Raw genomic sequence first — 16,105 nt, 5'->3', positions numbered from 1 at the left:
ATACAGAAATCCCATTTATACAGCAGAAGGGGATCTCACAATTGTCAGTTTCTTGATAATTAATTAAAGATAAGTCAGATTTTAGATAAGAGGATTACACTGGATTAACGGAAAACAGACCATTGCTTAAGTTTAAATTGTGACGTTTGGTACAGGCAATCAAAAATAATTCAACAATATTTCTTTGGGTTATATTGATTAACGTGAATTATTTTACTCGTCTTTGTCCGCTGTATCCAGTCAATTTTATGAGTAAATCATAGTCAGTGGGAGGCCATAGCATTATCAAAAGATCCCTGAGTTCAAATATTGCTACTGCATAATGTAAAATTGGAAGAAAATTACCCTATACAACATTAACAGTGCTAAAGGCCTAATATGTTGTTATGGGATCTGTGAACATCTGTAATTTTCTTAAAAACCCTTACAATCACTAAAGATTGACAGGGACTTGCATATAACAAAAGCAAACAAAGCTAAACTAATAGCTTTATGAGCAAACCTCATATATAAAAAATGTATTTACTTCTTAGATATTTGTACCTACTTGAAATTAAGAGTTATCCCCTAGATGATGTCATAAAAGATTTTAACAAAACTTTGAAATCTATTCTAAAGCAAGAACAAAATCCATAATTGATTCCTTGACTTCTATTGGACCATTATTTCCATAAACCAGAAAATCCAAGAATACAAATTATTAGTGCAATATGATTTATTAATTATGAAATGTCAAAATATTAAGTTGAATTACTTTCTCTGATTTTATGATTTATTACAACCTCGCATATAAAAAGTTCAGTTGATCTTTGTGACAAATTACAAAATTTTAACTTATATGTCTAACCACAGATTAGTTAGCTTTGATCTTATTTTGTTGTTTACTAAGGTGATTTTAGATGGTTATGAGTTACCTTTACCAACCCATACTGCTATTGAAATTATTTGTCTATGTATTAAAAAGTGTGGATTTAGGTTTAACCGAAAATACTATGAGCAGCCTTTTGGTATGGCTATGAGTAATCTTTTGTCCTGTACCGCATGTGTTCAATGCACGCTCATATGCTGTAATGGTATTACTTTATTTTCTTTCTTTTTCCCCTACACTGATGACAGCAACCTGTTTAAGCTTGCTATCCCGTTTTATACTGGTTGAGTTATGTGTCACTTATGCTTTCAACAATCTCTATATAAGCTCGTTGTCTTGAATAAAATTAGTTGCATTAATCTCGCCTCTCTGTTAGTATATCTCACCTCTCTGTTAGTGCTTAACAGCCACTTCGTACAATTGGTTATCACTGGATGACCATCTCCCTCCTACTTTCCCACTCACTGATGTGCCCTACTTTTTGACAAGGGTGCACTCAGACCTTGACTCCTTTGTCCATACCACATCCATGAAACTACCAGCCTTCGGTAGTATAGAGGTATTCACCTGAGTTCAGCAAGCCGAGGTTTAGTTTCACATCAAGGCCATGACCCGCTTAAGCACCAAAGCAGACTATCTCCTTGCAGGGATCCCAAAGAACACTTTCATGAAAATCTCAGTTTGGCTTTGCGGCTAAGGGGACACCCCAATAGCGTATGACTTCCATAAAACATACCTCCTGGATTAGTACTTACCATTGATAGCCAAACGTGTAGCTAAGCTTTTTCACCTCTCTCAACAACTATGGGGGACCAAAAGGCTTTGCTCGCCCTCAGGGAAATGATAAGTATTGCTCGTTTGCAACCTGTCACAGACGTCTCTCCTTAGGAGGTGAACCTACTATGAGCACAACGCCTACCCGAATTTGTACATGCCACTATCCCTGATGACACAGACACCCCCCCATGTGTGTCGCCTCTTACTCACTCCTCAACCAACGACCTCTACAGCCACTTACTAATGTCCATCGGCCACAGTTATGCTACTACAACTCCAGATTCGAAGCTGCTTCGAAAAAATGTGTGAATGGTTGTCAGTGGCTAAAAAAGTCCCATTTTCACCTGATTAATGTTGCTCATTGACGATTAGTCGATGCAGACTCATACTCGTCGCCACCTGTTCAACACACCCCCTCTGACCTTTCTCTCCACATCAGCAAATCCATGGATGCCTACGCTCACCTCCTCAGGTCGTACCCGGAAATCTTCCGCTGAGCAGTTTACCCATGGCTCTCACCAAGCAAGATATTTATCACCATATCAAGACAATTGAGCTCTCTGTGTTGGCCATATTCCGGTGTCTGGGCCCAGATCATTTGGCAGCTGCTAAATAAACATTTGCCAAAACGGAAGAAATGGCCCATTGCCTAAAGGCCCCAACCCTATGGTTGTCACCTCCTACACATTGTCCTAAAGGAATATGGCTCCCTGCACCTTTGTGGGAATTACAGACGTCCAAACATCCAGACAGATCACTATCCCCTCTCAACATCGCCGAAAATACCTCCCAAATGAACAAAGCGATGGTGCTCTCTACTCTTGACCCCTTGAAGGGGTATTATCAGGTGCCCATGACCCCAGGAGACATCCCAAAGACCGCCATCATCACCCACTTTAGGGCTTGAATTTTCAATTACTCCTGTTTAAGCCTTCGTAATACTGGGCTCACTTTTCAATACTTCATGGATGGTCTTTTGGGGTCTCTGCCCTTCTGTGCATGTTACTTGGATGACATACTTGTGTTCTCTTCCTCCAAAGAGGAATACCTCTGTCACCTTTGCATCATTCTCGACTGCCTCCAACAGATCAGCCTTATAGTTCGGTACGACAAGTGTACCTTTGGCACCAACGAAGTATTGTTCGTTGGGCACCACTTCACTCCTGCAGCCATCCACCCCCTCCCTGAGAAGGGATCATCTGTTCAGAACTTTTCCACACCCTCGACCATCAAAGAACTACTAAAATTGTTGGGCATGATAAGCTATTATCACTGGTTCTTGCCAGCCATTACTACCGCTCTTGCCCCTTCAGTGCCTCCTTCAAGAGCAAACCAAAAGACCTGAATTAGGCTCCTCTTCAGGAAGTGGCCTTCTGCAACGCAAAGAATGCCTTTCCAACTGCTACTGTTCTCACTTTTCCCATGCTACATGCCCCTCTCCTCTCCACTGATGCCAGTGACGTCACTATTGGTGCAGTATTCAAGAAGGTGGTCCATGGCTCGCCCCACCCATTGATCTTCTTCAGCAGAAAATTATCCCAGGCAGAATCTGGCTACTCTACCTTTGACCGCAAATTGCTGGTGTTGCAATTTGCTGTCCGTATATGGTGCGCCCTTCGTTATTTGCATGCCACATGCCACGTGCACGCCTTCACTCGACAGTCTGATGACTGGTCCGCGTGGCAACGCCAACACCTCTCCACCATGTCTGAATACAACTGCAATCTGAGAAAATGAATTCCATTGCTGATGTCTTGTGAAGAAACACATTTTCTGCCATTCACCTGGAAAAAGATCCAGAGTACCAAACATGTAGGACATCCTGTACATCCCTCTGTTGGTAAGATGTCGATCTTGACAATTCCAACAACTTTGATGTCATTACTGGTAGGCCACGACCATGGATACCTGCCCCCATGCGCCGACAGGTGTTCAATTTTATCCATGGCCTCTCACATCACTTGTGCCAGTCTACTGCACAGCTACTGAAGATGAAGGTCATTTGGCACAGAATTTCAAGGATGCTAAGGATTGGGACTGCACTTGTACGTCATGCCAAGCTTCTAAAGTACATTGAAACACAGACTCAGGAGTGGGCACCTTTTCCTCCACCTAAAGATTTCTTTCCACAATTACGCCGAGGAAGTAGGTTCCCAACCCACATCACAAAGACAGCATTTCCTGTTTACTGTCATTGACTGCTACAGTCATTGGCTTAAAGCCATCCCCATGCAAACTGCAATGTCCGCATATCATATACATATATATATATATATATATATATATATATATATATATATATATATATATATATATATATATATATATATATATATATATATATATATATATATATATATATATATATATATATATATATATACATATATATATATATATATAATATATATATATATATATATATATATATATATATATATATATATATATATATATATATATATATATATATATATATATATATATATATATATATATATATATATATATATATATATATATATATATATATGTATATATATATATATATATATATATATATATATATATATATATATATATATATATATATATATATATATATATATATATATATATATATATATATATATATATATATATATATATATATATATATATATATATATATCTTAATTCTTGCATGTAGATATGTGTTGTACATCAAGGTAAATGAACTCTATGATCATGAGAATTCCACAAAAACCTATAACTCAGCATGTTGTTGTAGCAAGATTGCATTTTGATAGCGAGGGGAGTTTAGCTGCCTTTGTGCGCTAAGTTGACAAGGCTCTCCCCTGAGAGAGTGTACCTGTGTACGGCGTACTTACAAACTTTTGTAATAAATGAAGAAAACCCATATTCTGAGGTCTAATTATCTGTCTACGTGGGACATATTGGTGTCAGGTGTGAGAATACGTCTGTTTGTGAATGCTGTGAGCGAAGTTGTTCTTTGAGCCGGTGAAATAAAAGTTGAAGATGTCTAGATACACAAGGACTAACATAGCAGACACTTCTGCTGCAGGAGATGAGAATGAAGGAGCAATTGGATATAGAGTTTCTGATGAAGAATAGAGACAGGAAATTAGAATGCAAGAATTGAAAAATAGGTTAGATAAATTACAACAGTTAAGGAACAAATTCTTGGTGGAACGAGAAGAGGAGCGGCGCGTAGCCACAGCATATCCGACGTACCTAAACGAAGTTCAAATGCACACAAGGGAAAGTACACATGCACAGCCAAGTGTAGATACGCAAATTGTAGTTCAAAAGTTGCCAGAACTCCAGGGAAGTGTTAGGTCTTTTGATGATCAACGGCCTAACGAAGGGCTTCAATCGATTGAAGTGTTTTTGAGAGACTGAAGTAGCCACATATGGGTGGTCGGAAAGAGAAAAAGCTATTCAAGTAATCAGATTGCTGAAAGATGCTCCTGCAATGGAAGTAATGTGATGGCCACAAGATAGTTTAAGAATTTATACTGAAATAAGATGACATTTAATTGAGAAATGTGCCTTGGCTTATGCGAGAAAGGGACGCATAAAAGAAAATTGCAAGCCCAAAATACGGGAATGTGAATCCGTTCTTAGTTTTGCAACTCGCATTATTCGGGATTGGGATTCGTTTGCTACCCAGAATGCCGATCTCCCAGAAGGTAATAAAAAAAGCAATTGCCCGGAAACATATACGCAGACTAGTAAACCCGTATTTATGTGGTTATTTGTTCGATGACAATCGCTCGTTAGCAGACGTTGTGAGAATGTTACAAAACGTTTCAGACAGTTTGCCAAAAGGAAGAGTGACTGGGAATAACTGGCCCAATTCCAAGAAGTTGGCAGCCATGAGAGGCACTTATCGACTCCCAAAGCGGGGGGGGGGGGGGGGGGTTAGTGTAGAACGCAGTCAGCGGGCTAGAAGATGCCGGCAGTGTTGAGGAGAGGGGCACCGATGATTGGAGTGCCCCACCCAAGGATCCCCCCGCTGTTACACTTGTCAGGCCTACAGTCATCTATCTCGAGTGCCCAGCAAAAATCGCCGAGGGTGGGCAGGCTGTGACATACGTACACCTCCCCCCGCCCAACATCTGAGGAATAGGAAACAGAGGAAGGGGGAGATGAGGGAGTTCGATGCCCCCCCCCCCACCCCCCCTGCATGACATCACAAGCAGTAACCGAGGAAGCAGTGACGACGGACGTGGCAGAGCAGGCACTGGGACCTCCATCAGTACCTCAGACCTCACCCCCGCAACACTAGGGAGCAGCTGCATTGCAGCTGAGGTCATTGCCCTGTCCCCTGTATCTTGTAGTGGCCAGCTAGGAATGTTAACAGTTAGGATTTACCTGCAAGATAAATCCATTCGAACGCTGATCGACACAGGTGCTAGGGTTTAACTGATTGAAAAAATATTCTCTTCAAATCCACTACAGTCAGCGGCATCCATCGTCCTTGACACACCGGGAGGAAATAAACTACGCATAAACCATACAACGATCGTCAACTTTAAGGTGGGATTCGTGAAGTTTACATATGATTTTTTTGTCTTAACCACCTTGCTAATTCCAGGAATCGAGGCTATTTGAGGAATTGATTTAATCTCTAATAATCAAATATGCCTTTTTGGGGGAAAAGATACAATAACAGTAAAAGCAGGAGGGTACATTTTGCCGATAGAAAGTCATGAGATTAAGGGCTTGTGCAAGCTCGGGGAGACATTTAAGTAAGGTAACAGTTGTACCTGAGAGAGGAGAAGTGTTGTCTCCCCAGACACTTACGAGCATATCAGTGACCCCGTGTCGCCCCCTTCCGGATGGAACCAAGGTTGTTGTTAACCCTGGATAGGTGTGGTGGGTCGTATACGACCCGAGGTTAAAAAAAAAAAAATAGTTTTTTTGCCATAATTTTTCATCCGTAGTGGTAGGTGAGTGATATTGACCTGTGAGACCTTAATTCCGTGTGCGGAGCAGTCGGGTGAGGATGCATTTCACCCCAGCTCTTTTCCTTGTGCTATTTTTGAGATACCCTCGGGTTGGGCTCAACCCATCAATACCTAATTAAGGTAAGCTGTGTAATATGAAATTTATATATAATTATCGAATGTGCAGTAGTGTTTAGGCATGTATAAAAAAGGATTCTTTTATAGTGTTTGTGAATGTCTTCTACACCTTATGTTTTTATAAACTAGCTTATGATTTCTACTGTTTTTGTAAGTGTGTACCTTTATGATAACTTAATTATGATCATTTTTTTTATTGCAAAATAATCTATAAACTTCATTCTAGCTACCATAATATTTTTCTGCAAATCCTTGAACAATTATATAAGTAAATGACTTCCTGATATTGATATATCCTTCTCCATTTCAGGTAGTAGAGTTGACCTTCCAAGGTGGTGTGGTTGTCAACCATTTTGTGAGCATATCCGACAAAATCTGGCATAGCTCTATATATTCCTCTTTTTTATAAAATTTCTGATATTTTCATGCATGAATACCATGCTGAGCAATGGATATAAGGATTTGTTTTGAAAAACTTCATGATATAACTCAGCAAAAAAAGAAAAAAAATGCCGATGGTTCCCATAAACCCCCGAACCATCGGCTCACTCTTCCAAGTCAAGGATAAGATCAGCCCCCTGTTTGCCTCCGGTGTCGTTTATAAGTATAATTGTCCCAGATGTGATCTTGGCACTTACATCGGTTGCACCAGGAGGCTGCTAAAAGTCCGAATTTCCTCTCATCAGGGAATTAGCTATAGAACAGGTTGTCGACTATCAAATCCAGAACAATCTAACATAAGAAATCACAGTAAAAGTTGCAAAACACACATAGATACCAGTCATTTTAATATAATAGGAAAAAACCGACATATAGACGAACTAACCACCCTTGAATCAATAATGATTAAGCTAACTGTACCTTCTCTTAACCACCAGTCGTCTTCCACCCAATTGTTTATTGCCTAATTACCTGTTGTTTTTGTTTACACTCCCTTCCATAACAATTTTTCATGTCAGTTCTCCTTACGCTACCGCTGTGGGTAGGTGTCTTGTTCGTTTTATTATTATTATCATTATTATTATTATTATTATTATTATTATTATTATTATTATTATTATAATATATCTTTCTATTATTATTATTATTATAATTATCATTGAATTAATTTTTTTCTCTATATTCGCTCCAAGCCCTTTCACTTATTCTGTGTTTCTGTTTTTACTCTGTTTTTATTCTTAATTTATTAAAAAGCTTTTTAATTTTGGTGTTGGTAAACGTTGTGTGTATCTTTTTACTTATACACAATTAACTTGTAATCGTTTCAGCCTGGAAAATGTATCAAGCTGATACGAAACGTCGGCGCAAATAAATGAATGAAAAAAACAGAACGCGTCTCCCTACTCCAATATGTTTATGCTTGAGTAATTGCTCCTGTCTCCATACTTATATATATATATATATATATATATATATATATATATATATATATATATATATATATATATATATATATATATATATATATATATATATAATATATAGTATATGTGTGTTAACGAAAAATCACTGGAACATGGAAGCAATATCTCAAGATGACTGATGTCTTGGAGGAAAATGGAAACAAAGCATTGACCAAGTGCTTTCAGTGTTCTTATTACGCCTCCTCAAGTACAAAGATTAGCAAATTACTCAAAAGCTAGTTGTTTAAAATGTTCATTCAGGATGTAATTACCTAGAATGGTGTTAAGCAGTTCTTTAAAAAATTCTTAATTAAACATATTTCGATTAAGTTTCTTTTAAAATGTATTTGCAAAATATACGTTCATTAGCAGCTTCCCAATTAATGGTGTGGTTGCAATCATGCATATGCTGAAACAGGCTGCTGGCAGTTTTACCAGTTCCCACATATTTGTGCTCTTTTAATCTACTATCGTTTCCAGAGGCCATGTAATAGTGTTTTTCCCAAATATCTAACAAACCGGCTTTTGGATTTCCATGAAACTACAGCAATGAATGTTTCAAACATTGGCCTAATTTTTGGTGGTACAATGAATTGACAGATGTGCTTAATAAACCCGTTTACTCTTAGAAAAAGAGGAACTTCTTCCCTTCCTTCAGAGCGTTTCGAAGAAGTGTTACTTAATCACGTAACTGTGACGCAGAGGTTCCCCCAACCCTCCTTCGGTGTTTACACCTATGGCTAACCTAGTACTCACCCCCCTTTCCTTCTTGCCTTCTTTCCTTCATTCCCATTGTTATTAGGCTACCGAGTAAATCCCTGTTAGGAAAGACTGTGCACTGCACATATAAAATGAGCTGGAAGAGCAATAAAATGTTTTATGGTGGTAGATAATGATTAGATGGTTAACACAAATTATCAAACAAAATAGAAGAGGTTTAAAACAGGGGTGTGGAATCGCACTGAGAGATATTCTACTCGGACTCTTACAAATTTTAGGTTTGCGACTAAAAAATAAAATAAAATAAGAAAATAGAATAAAAACATTAGTAGAAATAGAAAAAAAATTTTTTCCTTGAGAGTGATGATGAGTAAAATGTATAAGTGTCCATTTTTTTTTTTCATCTCTCATAAATCTATGGTTTCCAGCAATTGGTGATAACATTATTTTGGAAAAGCAAAGCTAATGAATACTTTGATACGAGTATATCAGCTTGTCATGTAGACAATGTCAATGGATTTCTCAAAGTATGGTTGATTGGTTCATTAATTGAAGTCTGGTATAATTCCAGTGACAAAATCGCAATGATATTTGTCACATACCTTTTAAGTAACAAAAATAGGTACTGGTACTTATAACGTAAATAAATATATAAAACTATAGCTTGAAATATAATAAATCTTATGTATGTATGAACACACACACACACACACATATATATATATATATATATATATATATATATATATATATATATATATATATATATATATATATATATATATATATATATATATATATATGATTTCAAAATTTATCAAATGGCCGATGTCAATGCCCTTATATGAAACATCTTTTAGAAGTCTACCTTCTAAGGAATTGAAGCTCCTCCCGCCTGGTGAAATTGATATGATAAATTATATCAAACAATGCTCTCTGTCATTTTCTTCCTGGCAATATATGTATCGAGTAACCTGTGTTGTATGGAAGAATGAGTCCTACGGCTTAACCTAAAGAAAACTATATTTCTATTGCTTTACCAACACTCGCTTGAAGCGCGAAGTGTAAGGTTAGCATGGCTTCTTTCGTCTCCTGTCATAAGTCTCATTCTTGATTTTCAATGTAAGTGAGTGGGTAAGATATAAAACGTTGGTCTTGTGTTTAGGTAAAGTCTAAAGTCACGAATCACATTACCAGGTATGCTGAACTTTTACTGACAAAGAATTTCGTATTGCTAGGGGTAGGTCATATGACAATTATCTATGGAGTTAAACAGGCGTTTAACAATTCGGGGGATGGGAGGTACAGGGGAAGAAACGTTATAACAACGTCACTGAGGGACGTCATCACTTTTGCGAATGTGTAGGTGGCTAAGACTGGCTTTAGCCTCATTGTCTTAATTAAAAAAGTTAATGAAACGTAATTGGCAATGCACAGTATTTCCCAAAATTAGGCCATTGTATGAAGCGCTCCGTGCTTTGATATCATGGAAATCCATCAGTTATTTTAGGAGTTATTTAAAAAAAAACACTATTACACGGCCTCTGGAAACGATAGTAGTTTCTAATTCTTTTCCCCTTTGTCCAATATATCTTTTACTACATGATTGCATGTAAATTCATAAATACCTCCATTCAGAAGATTCATTATACGTCTCTCTCTCTCTCTCTCTCTCTCTCTCTCTTTCTCTATCTCTGTCTCTCTCTCTCTCTCTCTCTCTCTCTGAGTTGGTTATTTAATGCTTTGTCATTTGGATTAAATGTATGAAAGAGGTATCTGGTCCATTATGTCAACATCATGTTAATGTAAATGAAATTGATGCTCATCATTATAATTTGTCTTGACTTCATTAACGCTGCAATTTGAATTTAATATATCCGGTAAGCAATACGCATATTGTACAATGACGATTACTATCATGTTAGTTCTTCTATTTCTTTGAATTGAAAATGTAGAATGGCTGTATCATTAAAATTTTGAGATATAAGTTCAAAGCAAATAACAGTTTAATTTTGGTAAGTACCGTTGTTTGATAAAGTCGCTTTTTAACTAAGAGTTTTTTTTTTTTTTACATAATACTTTTTCCGAAGGAGGAAATCTCTCTCTCTCTCTCTCTCTCTCTCTCTCTCTCTCTCTCTCTCTCTCTCTCTCTCTCTCAATCCTGGTCAGGTAATGTTTACTTGAGGAAATGCCTATTTTCATTTTATTATATTTTTTTCATATTATCTTGCCTGTTATTTTCTTTTGTTTGCTTTTCAATGTGATCCTGTTGAGATTAGTGTTATTCATTCAACGTTTTCAGCAATATGTATTCAGAAATACACATTTATTTATGCTTAAAAAGAAAAAACTGTAGAAATCGTGTTAGACATTCTAGATTAGATTCTATAATTTTATGGATTTCATCTTTCTATTGGTGTGTGTCGGGGGAGAGGGTGAAGATGAGACACTGATAGTGCGTGGGGGTGAGGTTGCTCACGATGACGCTTTTATTTTAAAAAATCATCTCTGTGATTCTCCTTTTTAGACTATGTAATACATCTTTCAAATGAAAATTTTCATTAAAAACAAACAGTCACTAAATGAGAAAATTTACATTCGTACTTTCGCTGCATAGGTTTTATCCTAAGAATATTTAATAAAAGAAAACTTCAAGTTCTATTGGTTATTTTCTCATCGCCTAAAAAAGTTCTCACATGATTCCGGAAGTTCTGCTTTTAATATAATATGTAGCTTGTTATATAAACAGTTGGAAGACGTGATTTGGATGACTCCCAAGCACAGCCTCTGTATTATGACTATGATCATATAAGGACTGAAATAAATTCCATCATTTCATGATAATATTCTTGTCAGCCAACGTCCGCTGGTTGAATGAAATTTTCTCGTCTTGTCTAAATGCAAGAATGGCCTTGATGTGTTTGCTCTCCGGGAGGGATTGAGCCGTGGATACGTGTCTTCGCGCACAGCATATGAAGGAATGCTTTTATCAAAGGTTTTCGCAATTCTAAAAGGCAAATCAACGTCCATGTACTTGGTACGAAAGCGATGCTATTTCCGTGCGACTTGTATGAGTGTGAGGCGCTTATTCGTTTTCAGAAGAGTTTATTAGAGAGAGAGAGAGAGAGAGAGAGAGAGAGAGAGAGAGAGAGAGAGAGAGAGAGAGAGAGAGAGAGAGAGAGAGAATATGTGAGGAAAGGGTTCACCGCAAAAAGGGTAAAATGATATAGTACAGGAGCATTAGGTCCTAAAACATGCCAACTTGGAAAAAAAAAATGCAGAAAGCTGATTTTTTTTTACTGATGGTACTACAATTCTTCCTCAGTTGAATGACATAAAGTTTACCAATGTAAACCCTGAGCTTGCTGAGTAATTCAAAATGGCGTGCAAGATGGTTGCCATTAGCACGGAACCCACTTTCTGAACTAATAACACTAAAAATGGGGGAAAAAGTTTTACAAATTAGGTTTTAAGCAGTGGAAAGAAAATTTTTCATATAATCTATTTGATATGTTACCCATTTAGTCATACTTTTATATAAAAAAATCTTTATTTCCTCAAAATAACGTGTGTGAGATTTTATGCAATTAAATATATGATCTGTAGTCGTTACTAACTCCTGTTTTCAGTTCTCCTACATATACCATATACCCCCTCCCTTTCCCTAATACACTGTGATACCCATTGCAAGGGGTGGTGAGGAAAAGTGAACTCGTCCTGGACCTGTATAAGCTACTTCCCGTATCTCACTGGTGACCCGTTCCCAGACACTTAGTCTACAACACAGATCCTTCGTGATTACACTACATTTCATCAGACAAGGCTGTTCAGGTACTTTATATTCATCTGGTATCATCTCAAAATCTCTCACGTTTGTATATCATAACATATATATATATATATATATATATATATATATATATATATATATATATATATATATATATATATATATATATATATATATATATATATAAACTACATTAGGTAAAAACTAATTGTATTCAGACTTACTTATTGTGCTCTAAATGTCCAATCTCTCGGCACCAAGGGCATTGTTTTCCAAATTATTTGTAAACTGCGAATGAGAATTATTCTTAAACTACGAATTAAGAACCAGTGATTTTGACATCAGAAACTTTTCTTTGTTTCAAGGTATGAGTGATGGAAGAAAGATGCCGATGTGTGTTTTCTGCAATGAAGCCATTGACATGGATCAGGGTGCAATAGGTCAAAAGGGATTGGACAAAGTCTTAGCAATCAGCAGTGAAATAAAGGATGGGTTAGACCAGTTGTTAGTAAACAGAGCACTACCTATTCCTATACACAAGAGATGTAGACAGAATTATCTCTTGCCTAAAAATGTCAAGAAAAGGAAAAGAGAATCAGATAACTCTGGTAAAAGATCAGAGTACAAGGCACCAATTCGCAGGTCCCAGAGAGACGATTTCGACCTACGAAACCAGTGTGTGTATTGTGGAAAGTGTATTGACTATTCTATGATAAGCAAACAACCTCTTAAGAGACGTGATAAAATACATGAATCGAGAACTAAAGACTTTATCCACTCATTACAAGAGAAATGCATAGAACGCTCTGATAAATGGGGCAATGAAGTACATGTGCGTATTCAAAACATTGGAGATACAGTTGCTGCTAAGGTAAAATATCACCATGACTCTCAGGTAAGTTTTCACAATGGTAGGGAATCTGTGCAAAATCCCACAAAAAGGCCTTAAGGTCGTCCTATTGGGTCAGTTGATGAAGAGAAAAATGTAGGATTTTACAAACTATATGAGCTCTTAGATAACAATGATGACAACCAATATACTTTGACAGAATTAGAGTGTCTTTTGAAGGATTGTTCTGGAGATGGTGAAGTGTACACTGCGAGACAACTAAAGTCTAAACTACAAGATAGGTATAAAGATGAAATGATTATTACGTGCGAGCAAGGTAGAGACACCATTTATACATTTCTGAATGAGAGCAATAATATACTGAGACAACATTACAGTAATACTGGACTAACACCTGAAGAAATTGTCAACATGGCTGGAGTTCCCATAGAAGATGAAATAAGGACAACCATATATGATAAATCCCAGTATCCAAAATTTTTGGAAATGAGCAACTAGGATAAGATGGAAGAATGTGTTACTTAGTCATCTCATCAAGGACAGACGCCGAAGTATTGCAATATCACACAGTATAACATCAGCTGCACGCCCCAAATTATTTCTCTCTCCAATTCTCTTAGGAGTATCAGTGTACTGTAATGCTAAATTCGAGTCTCGTGAATTAGTTGATTTACTTAGCAGTCTAGCATTTACAGATGATTAATGAGAAGTATTACGCCTCTACGGTGCAATGCTGCCTGCAGGAGAGAAAATGTATGAATGGGTTGACAAATTTGTGAATTTTGTATTTGACAATGCAGACATTGACACTCATACACTGACTGGACTTGGAACATGGCATGTTTTAGGAGGCATCGAGGCGTAACACCAGCTGGAGAGATTGTGGAAGAAAACTTGCCTTGTTCAACACAAGTTCAGTCCGTTGTAGATGCTGGTAGATTTGCACAGTTGCCCACCAAAAAATACAAAAAAACCACAAGTACCAGGTCTCAGAAATGTATTAATCAAACCACTAGAACCTTTCAGTACCAACCATTCCTTCTTGAGATTAGGTATAACCTTAGACAATATCTGGCTGGCCAGCTTCCATGTAACACAGACTGCATGGTGCCCATTATGGAGTGGTTTCAATCAAACTCTCATGAAGAAAATCCACTATGATGTAAGCAGAATAGACATTCTCCCATTCATTAATACAGTCCAAATCATCCAGACACCCTTTACTCTGCCCTCTGCTATGCCCAGGATGTGTCGGAAAAGTACAGGCTGGGTATTATCCCTGTTATAGTGTGATTAGGTGGCTTCCATCTTTTAATGTCATATATGGGTGCAATTGGACATATAATGGCAGGGAGTGGGCTGCCTGATCTATGGGAGACTGTCTATAGAATCAACACAGTGAAGCACATGCTGACTGGGCATGCTTATGTTCGTGCACTCCGAGCACACATGCTGAAAGCCTCTTCTCTTGTTGGGAAGATGCTTCATACATCAACATCTTGTAACACACTCAACTTGGATCATCTTAGAGTTGTCCATGAAAAGCTGCTTGATGGGAAATATGAGGTTGGGACTCTTCAACAGGACTCCTCTGTGGCTCATCTAACAAATGTATTAGATGATCTAGAACATAACTTGACTACAAACTCAAGAAGAGGAAAACTGTGGATTGAATATGTCAAGATGATACGTCTAATGATCTTGTTTCTACGCGCTAAGCGTACTGGTAATTGGGAAATGCATCTATTTTGTGTAAATGCAATGATCCCCATCTTCCATTCTGGTGGACACCTAGCATATGTAAAGTCTGCCCGTCTCTACCACACACAGGTGAAAGAGCTCCCCACCATCATGGACAAGGATCTGGTCTGGGAATTTTACTGACCAGACCATAGAACAAGTTTTAATGAGGATGTTGAAGACTATTGGAGGTTTGAAATATGGCCATGGCATCACAAGCAGCACTCAGTCAAGGATGATTCATGTCCTGCCAAAGACTATTCCAATATGTGAGGTAGTTGAATATTTTTGTGGAATTTATTCTCAGACAAGTGATCAACACACTAACATGAGAGCCTCTATGACTGAACGTGACAGGAAACACTATATCCTTTTTCGAAATTGGTTTGATGACCACTCGCCATTCTCATACACAGGTGAGCACAGTGAAAATCTTATCTCGCTCGCAACTGGTATCGTGGCACCAACTTCTGCCAATGCTGAGTGTGCCTTTGAGATGGGAAGGAAATCAGCTGAAAGTGTGACAGGTAAGAATTTTCCAGATGTTAAAGTCAAAAGAAATGACCGAGTTACATCAATAGGAGCAGCCACCAATGGAGTGACAGTCCGTGGCAAAGTGGTAGAGGTAGATTCCACACTATTATTCATGCGTGTCACATGTGATATAGAAAAGCAATCTGAAATGGAAGTCTACCTTCAGCATGAGTTTAGTAAACAGCCTCCTGCATTATTTGTTAAAGAGATGATGTGCAAGAATACTAAAAGTAATCTCACAAGTCTCATAAAAGCTTCAGTTGTACCCATCTCAAGTGATGACCTTCAAAATCCATATTACATTCTCGATGGTGGACATCTACCGCAAAGTGT

The sequence above is a fragment of the Palaemon carinicauda genome, chromosome 12 (genome assembly GCF_036898095.1).
Source record: "Palaemon carinicauda isolate YSFRI2023 chromosome 12, ASM3689809v2, whole genome shotgun sequence".
NCBI lineage: Eukaryota > Metazoa > Arthropoda > Malacostraca > Decapoda > Palaemonidae > Palaemon > Palaemon carinicauda.
This window is presented reverse-complemented; position numbering follows the sequence as displayed.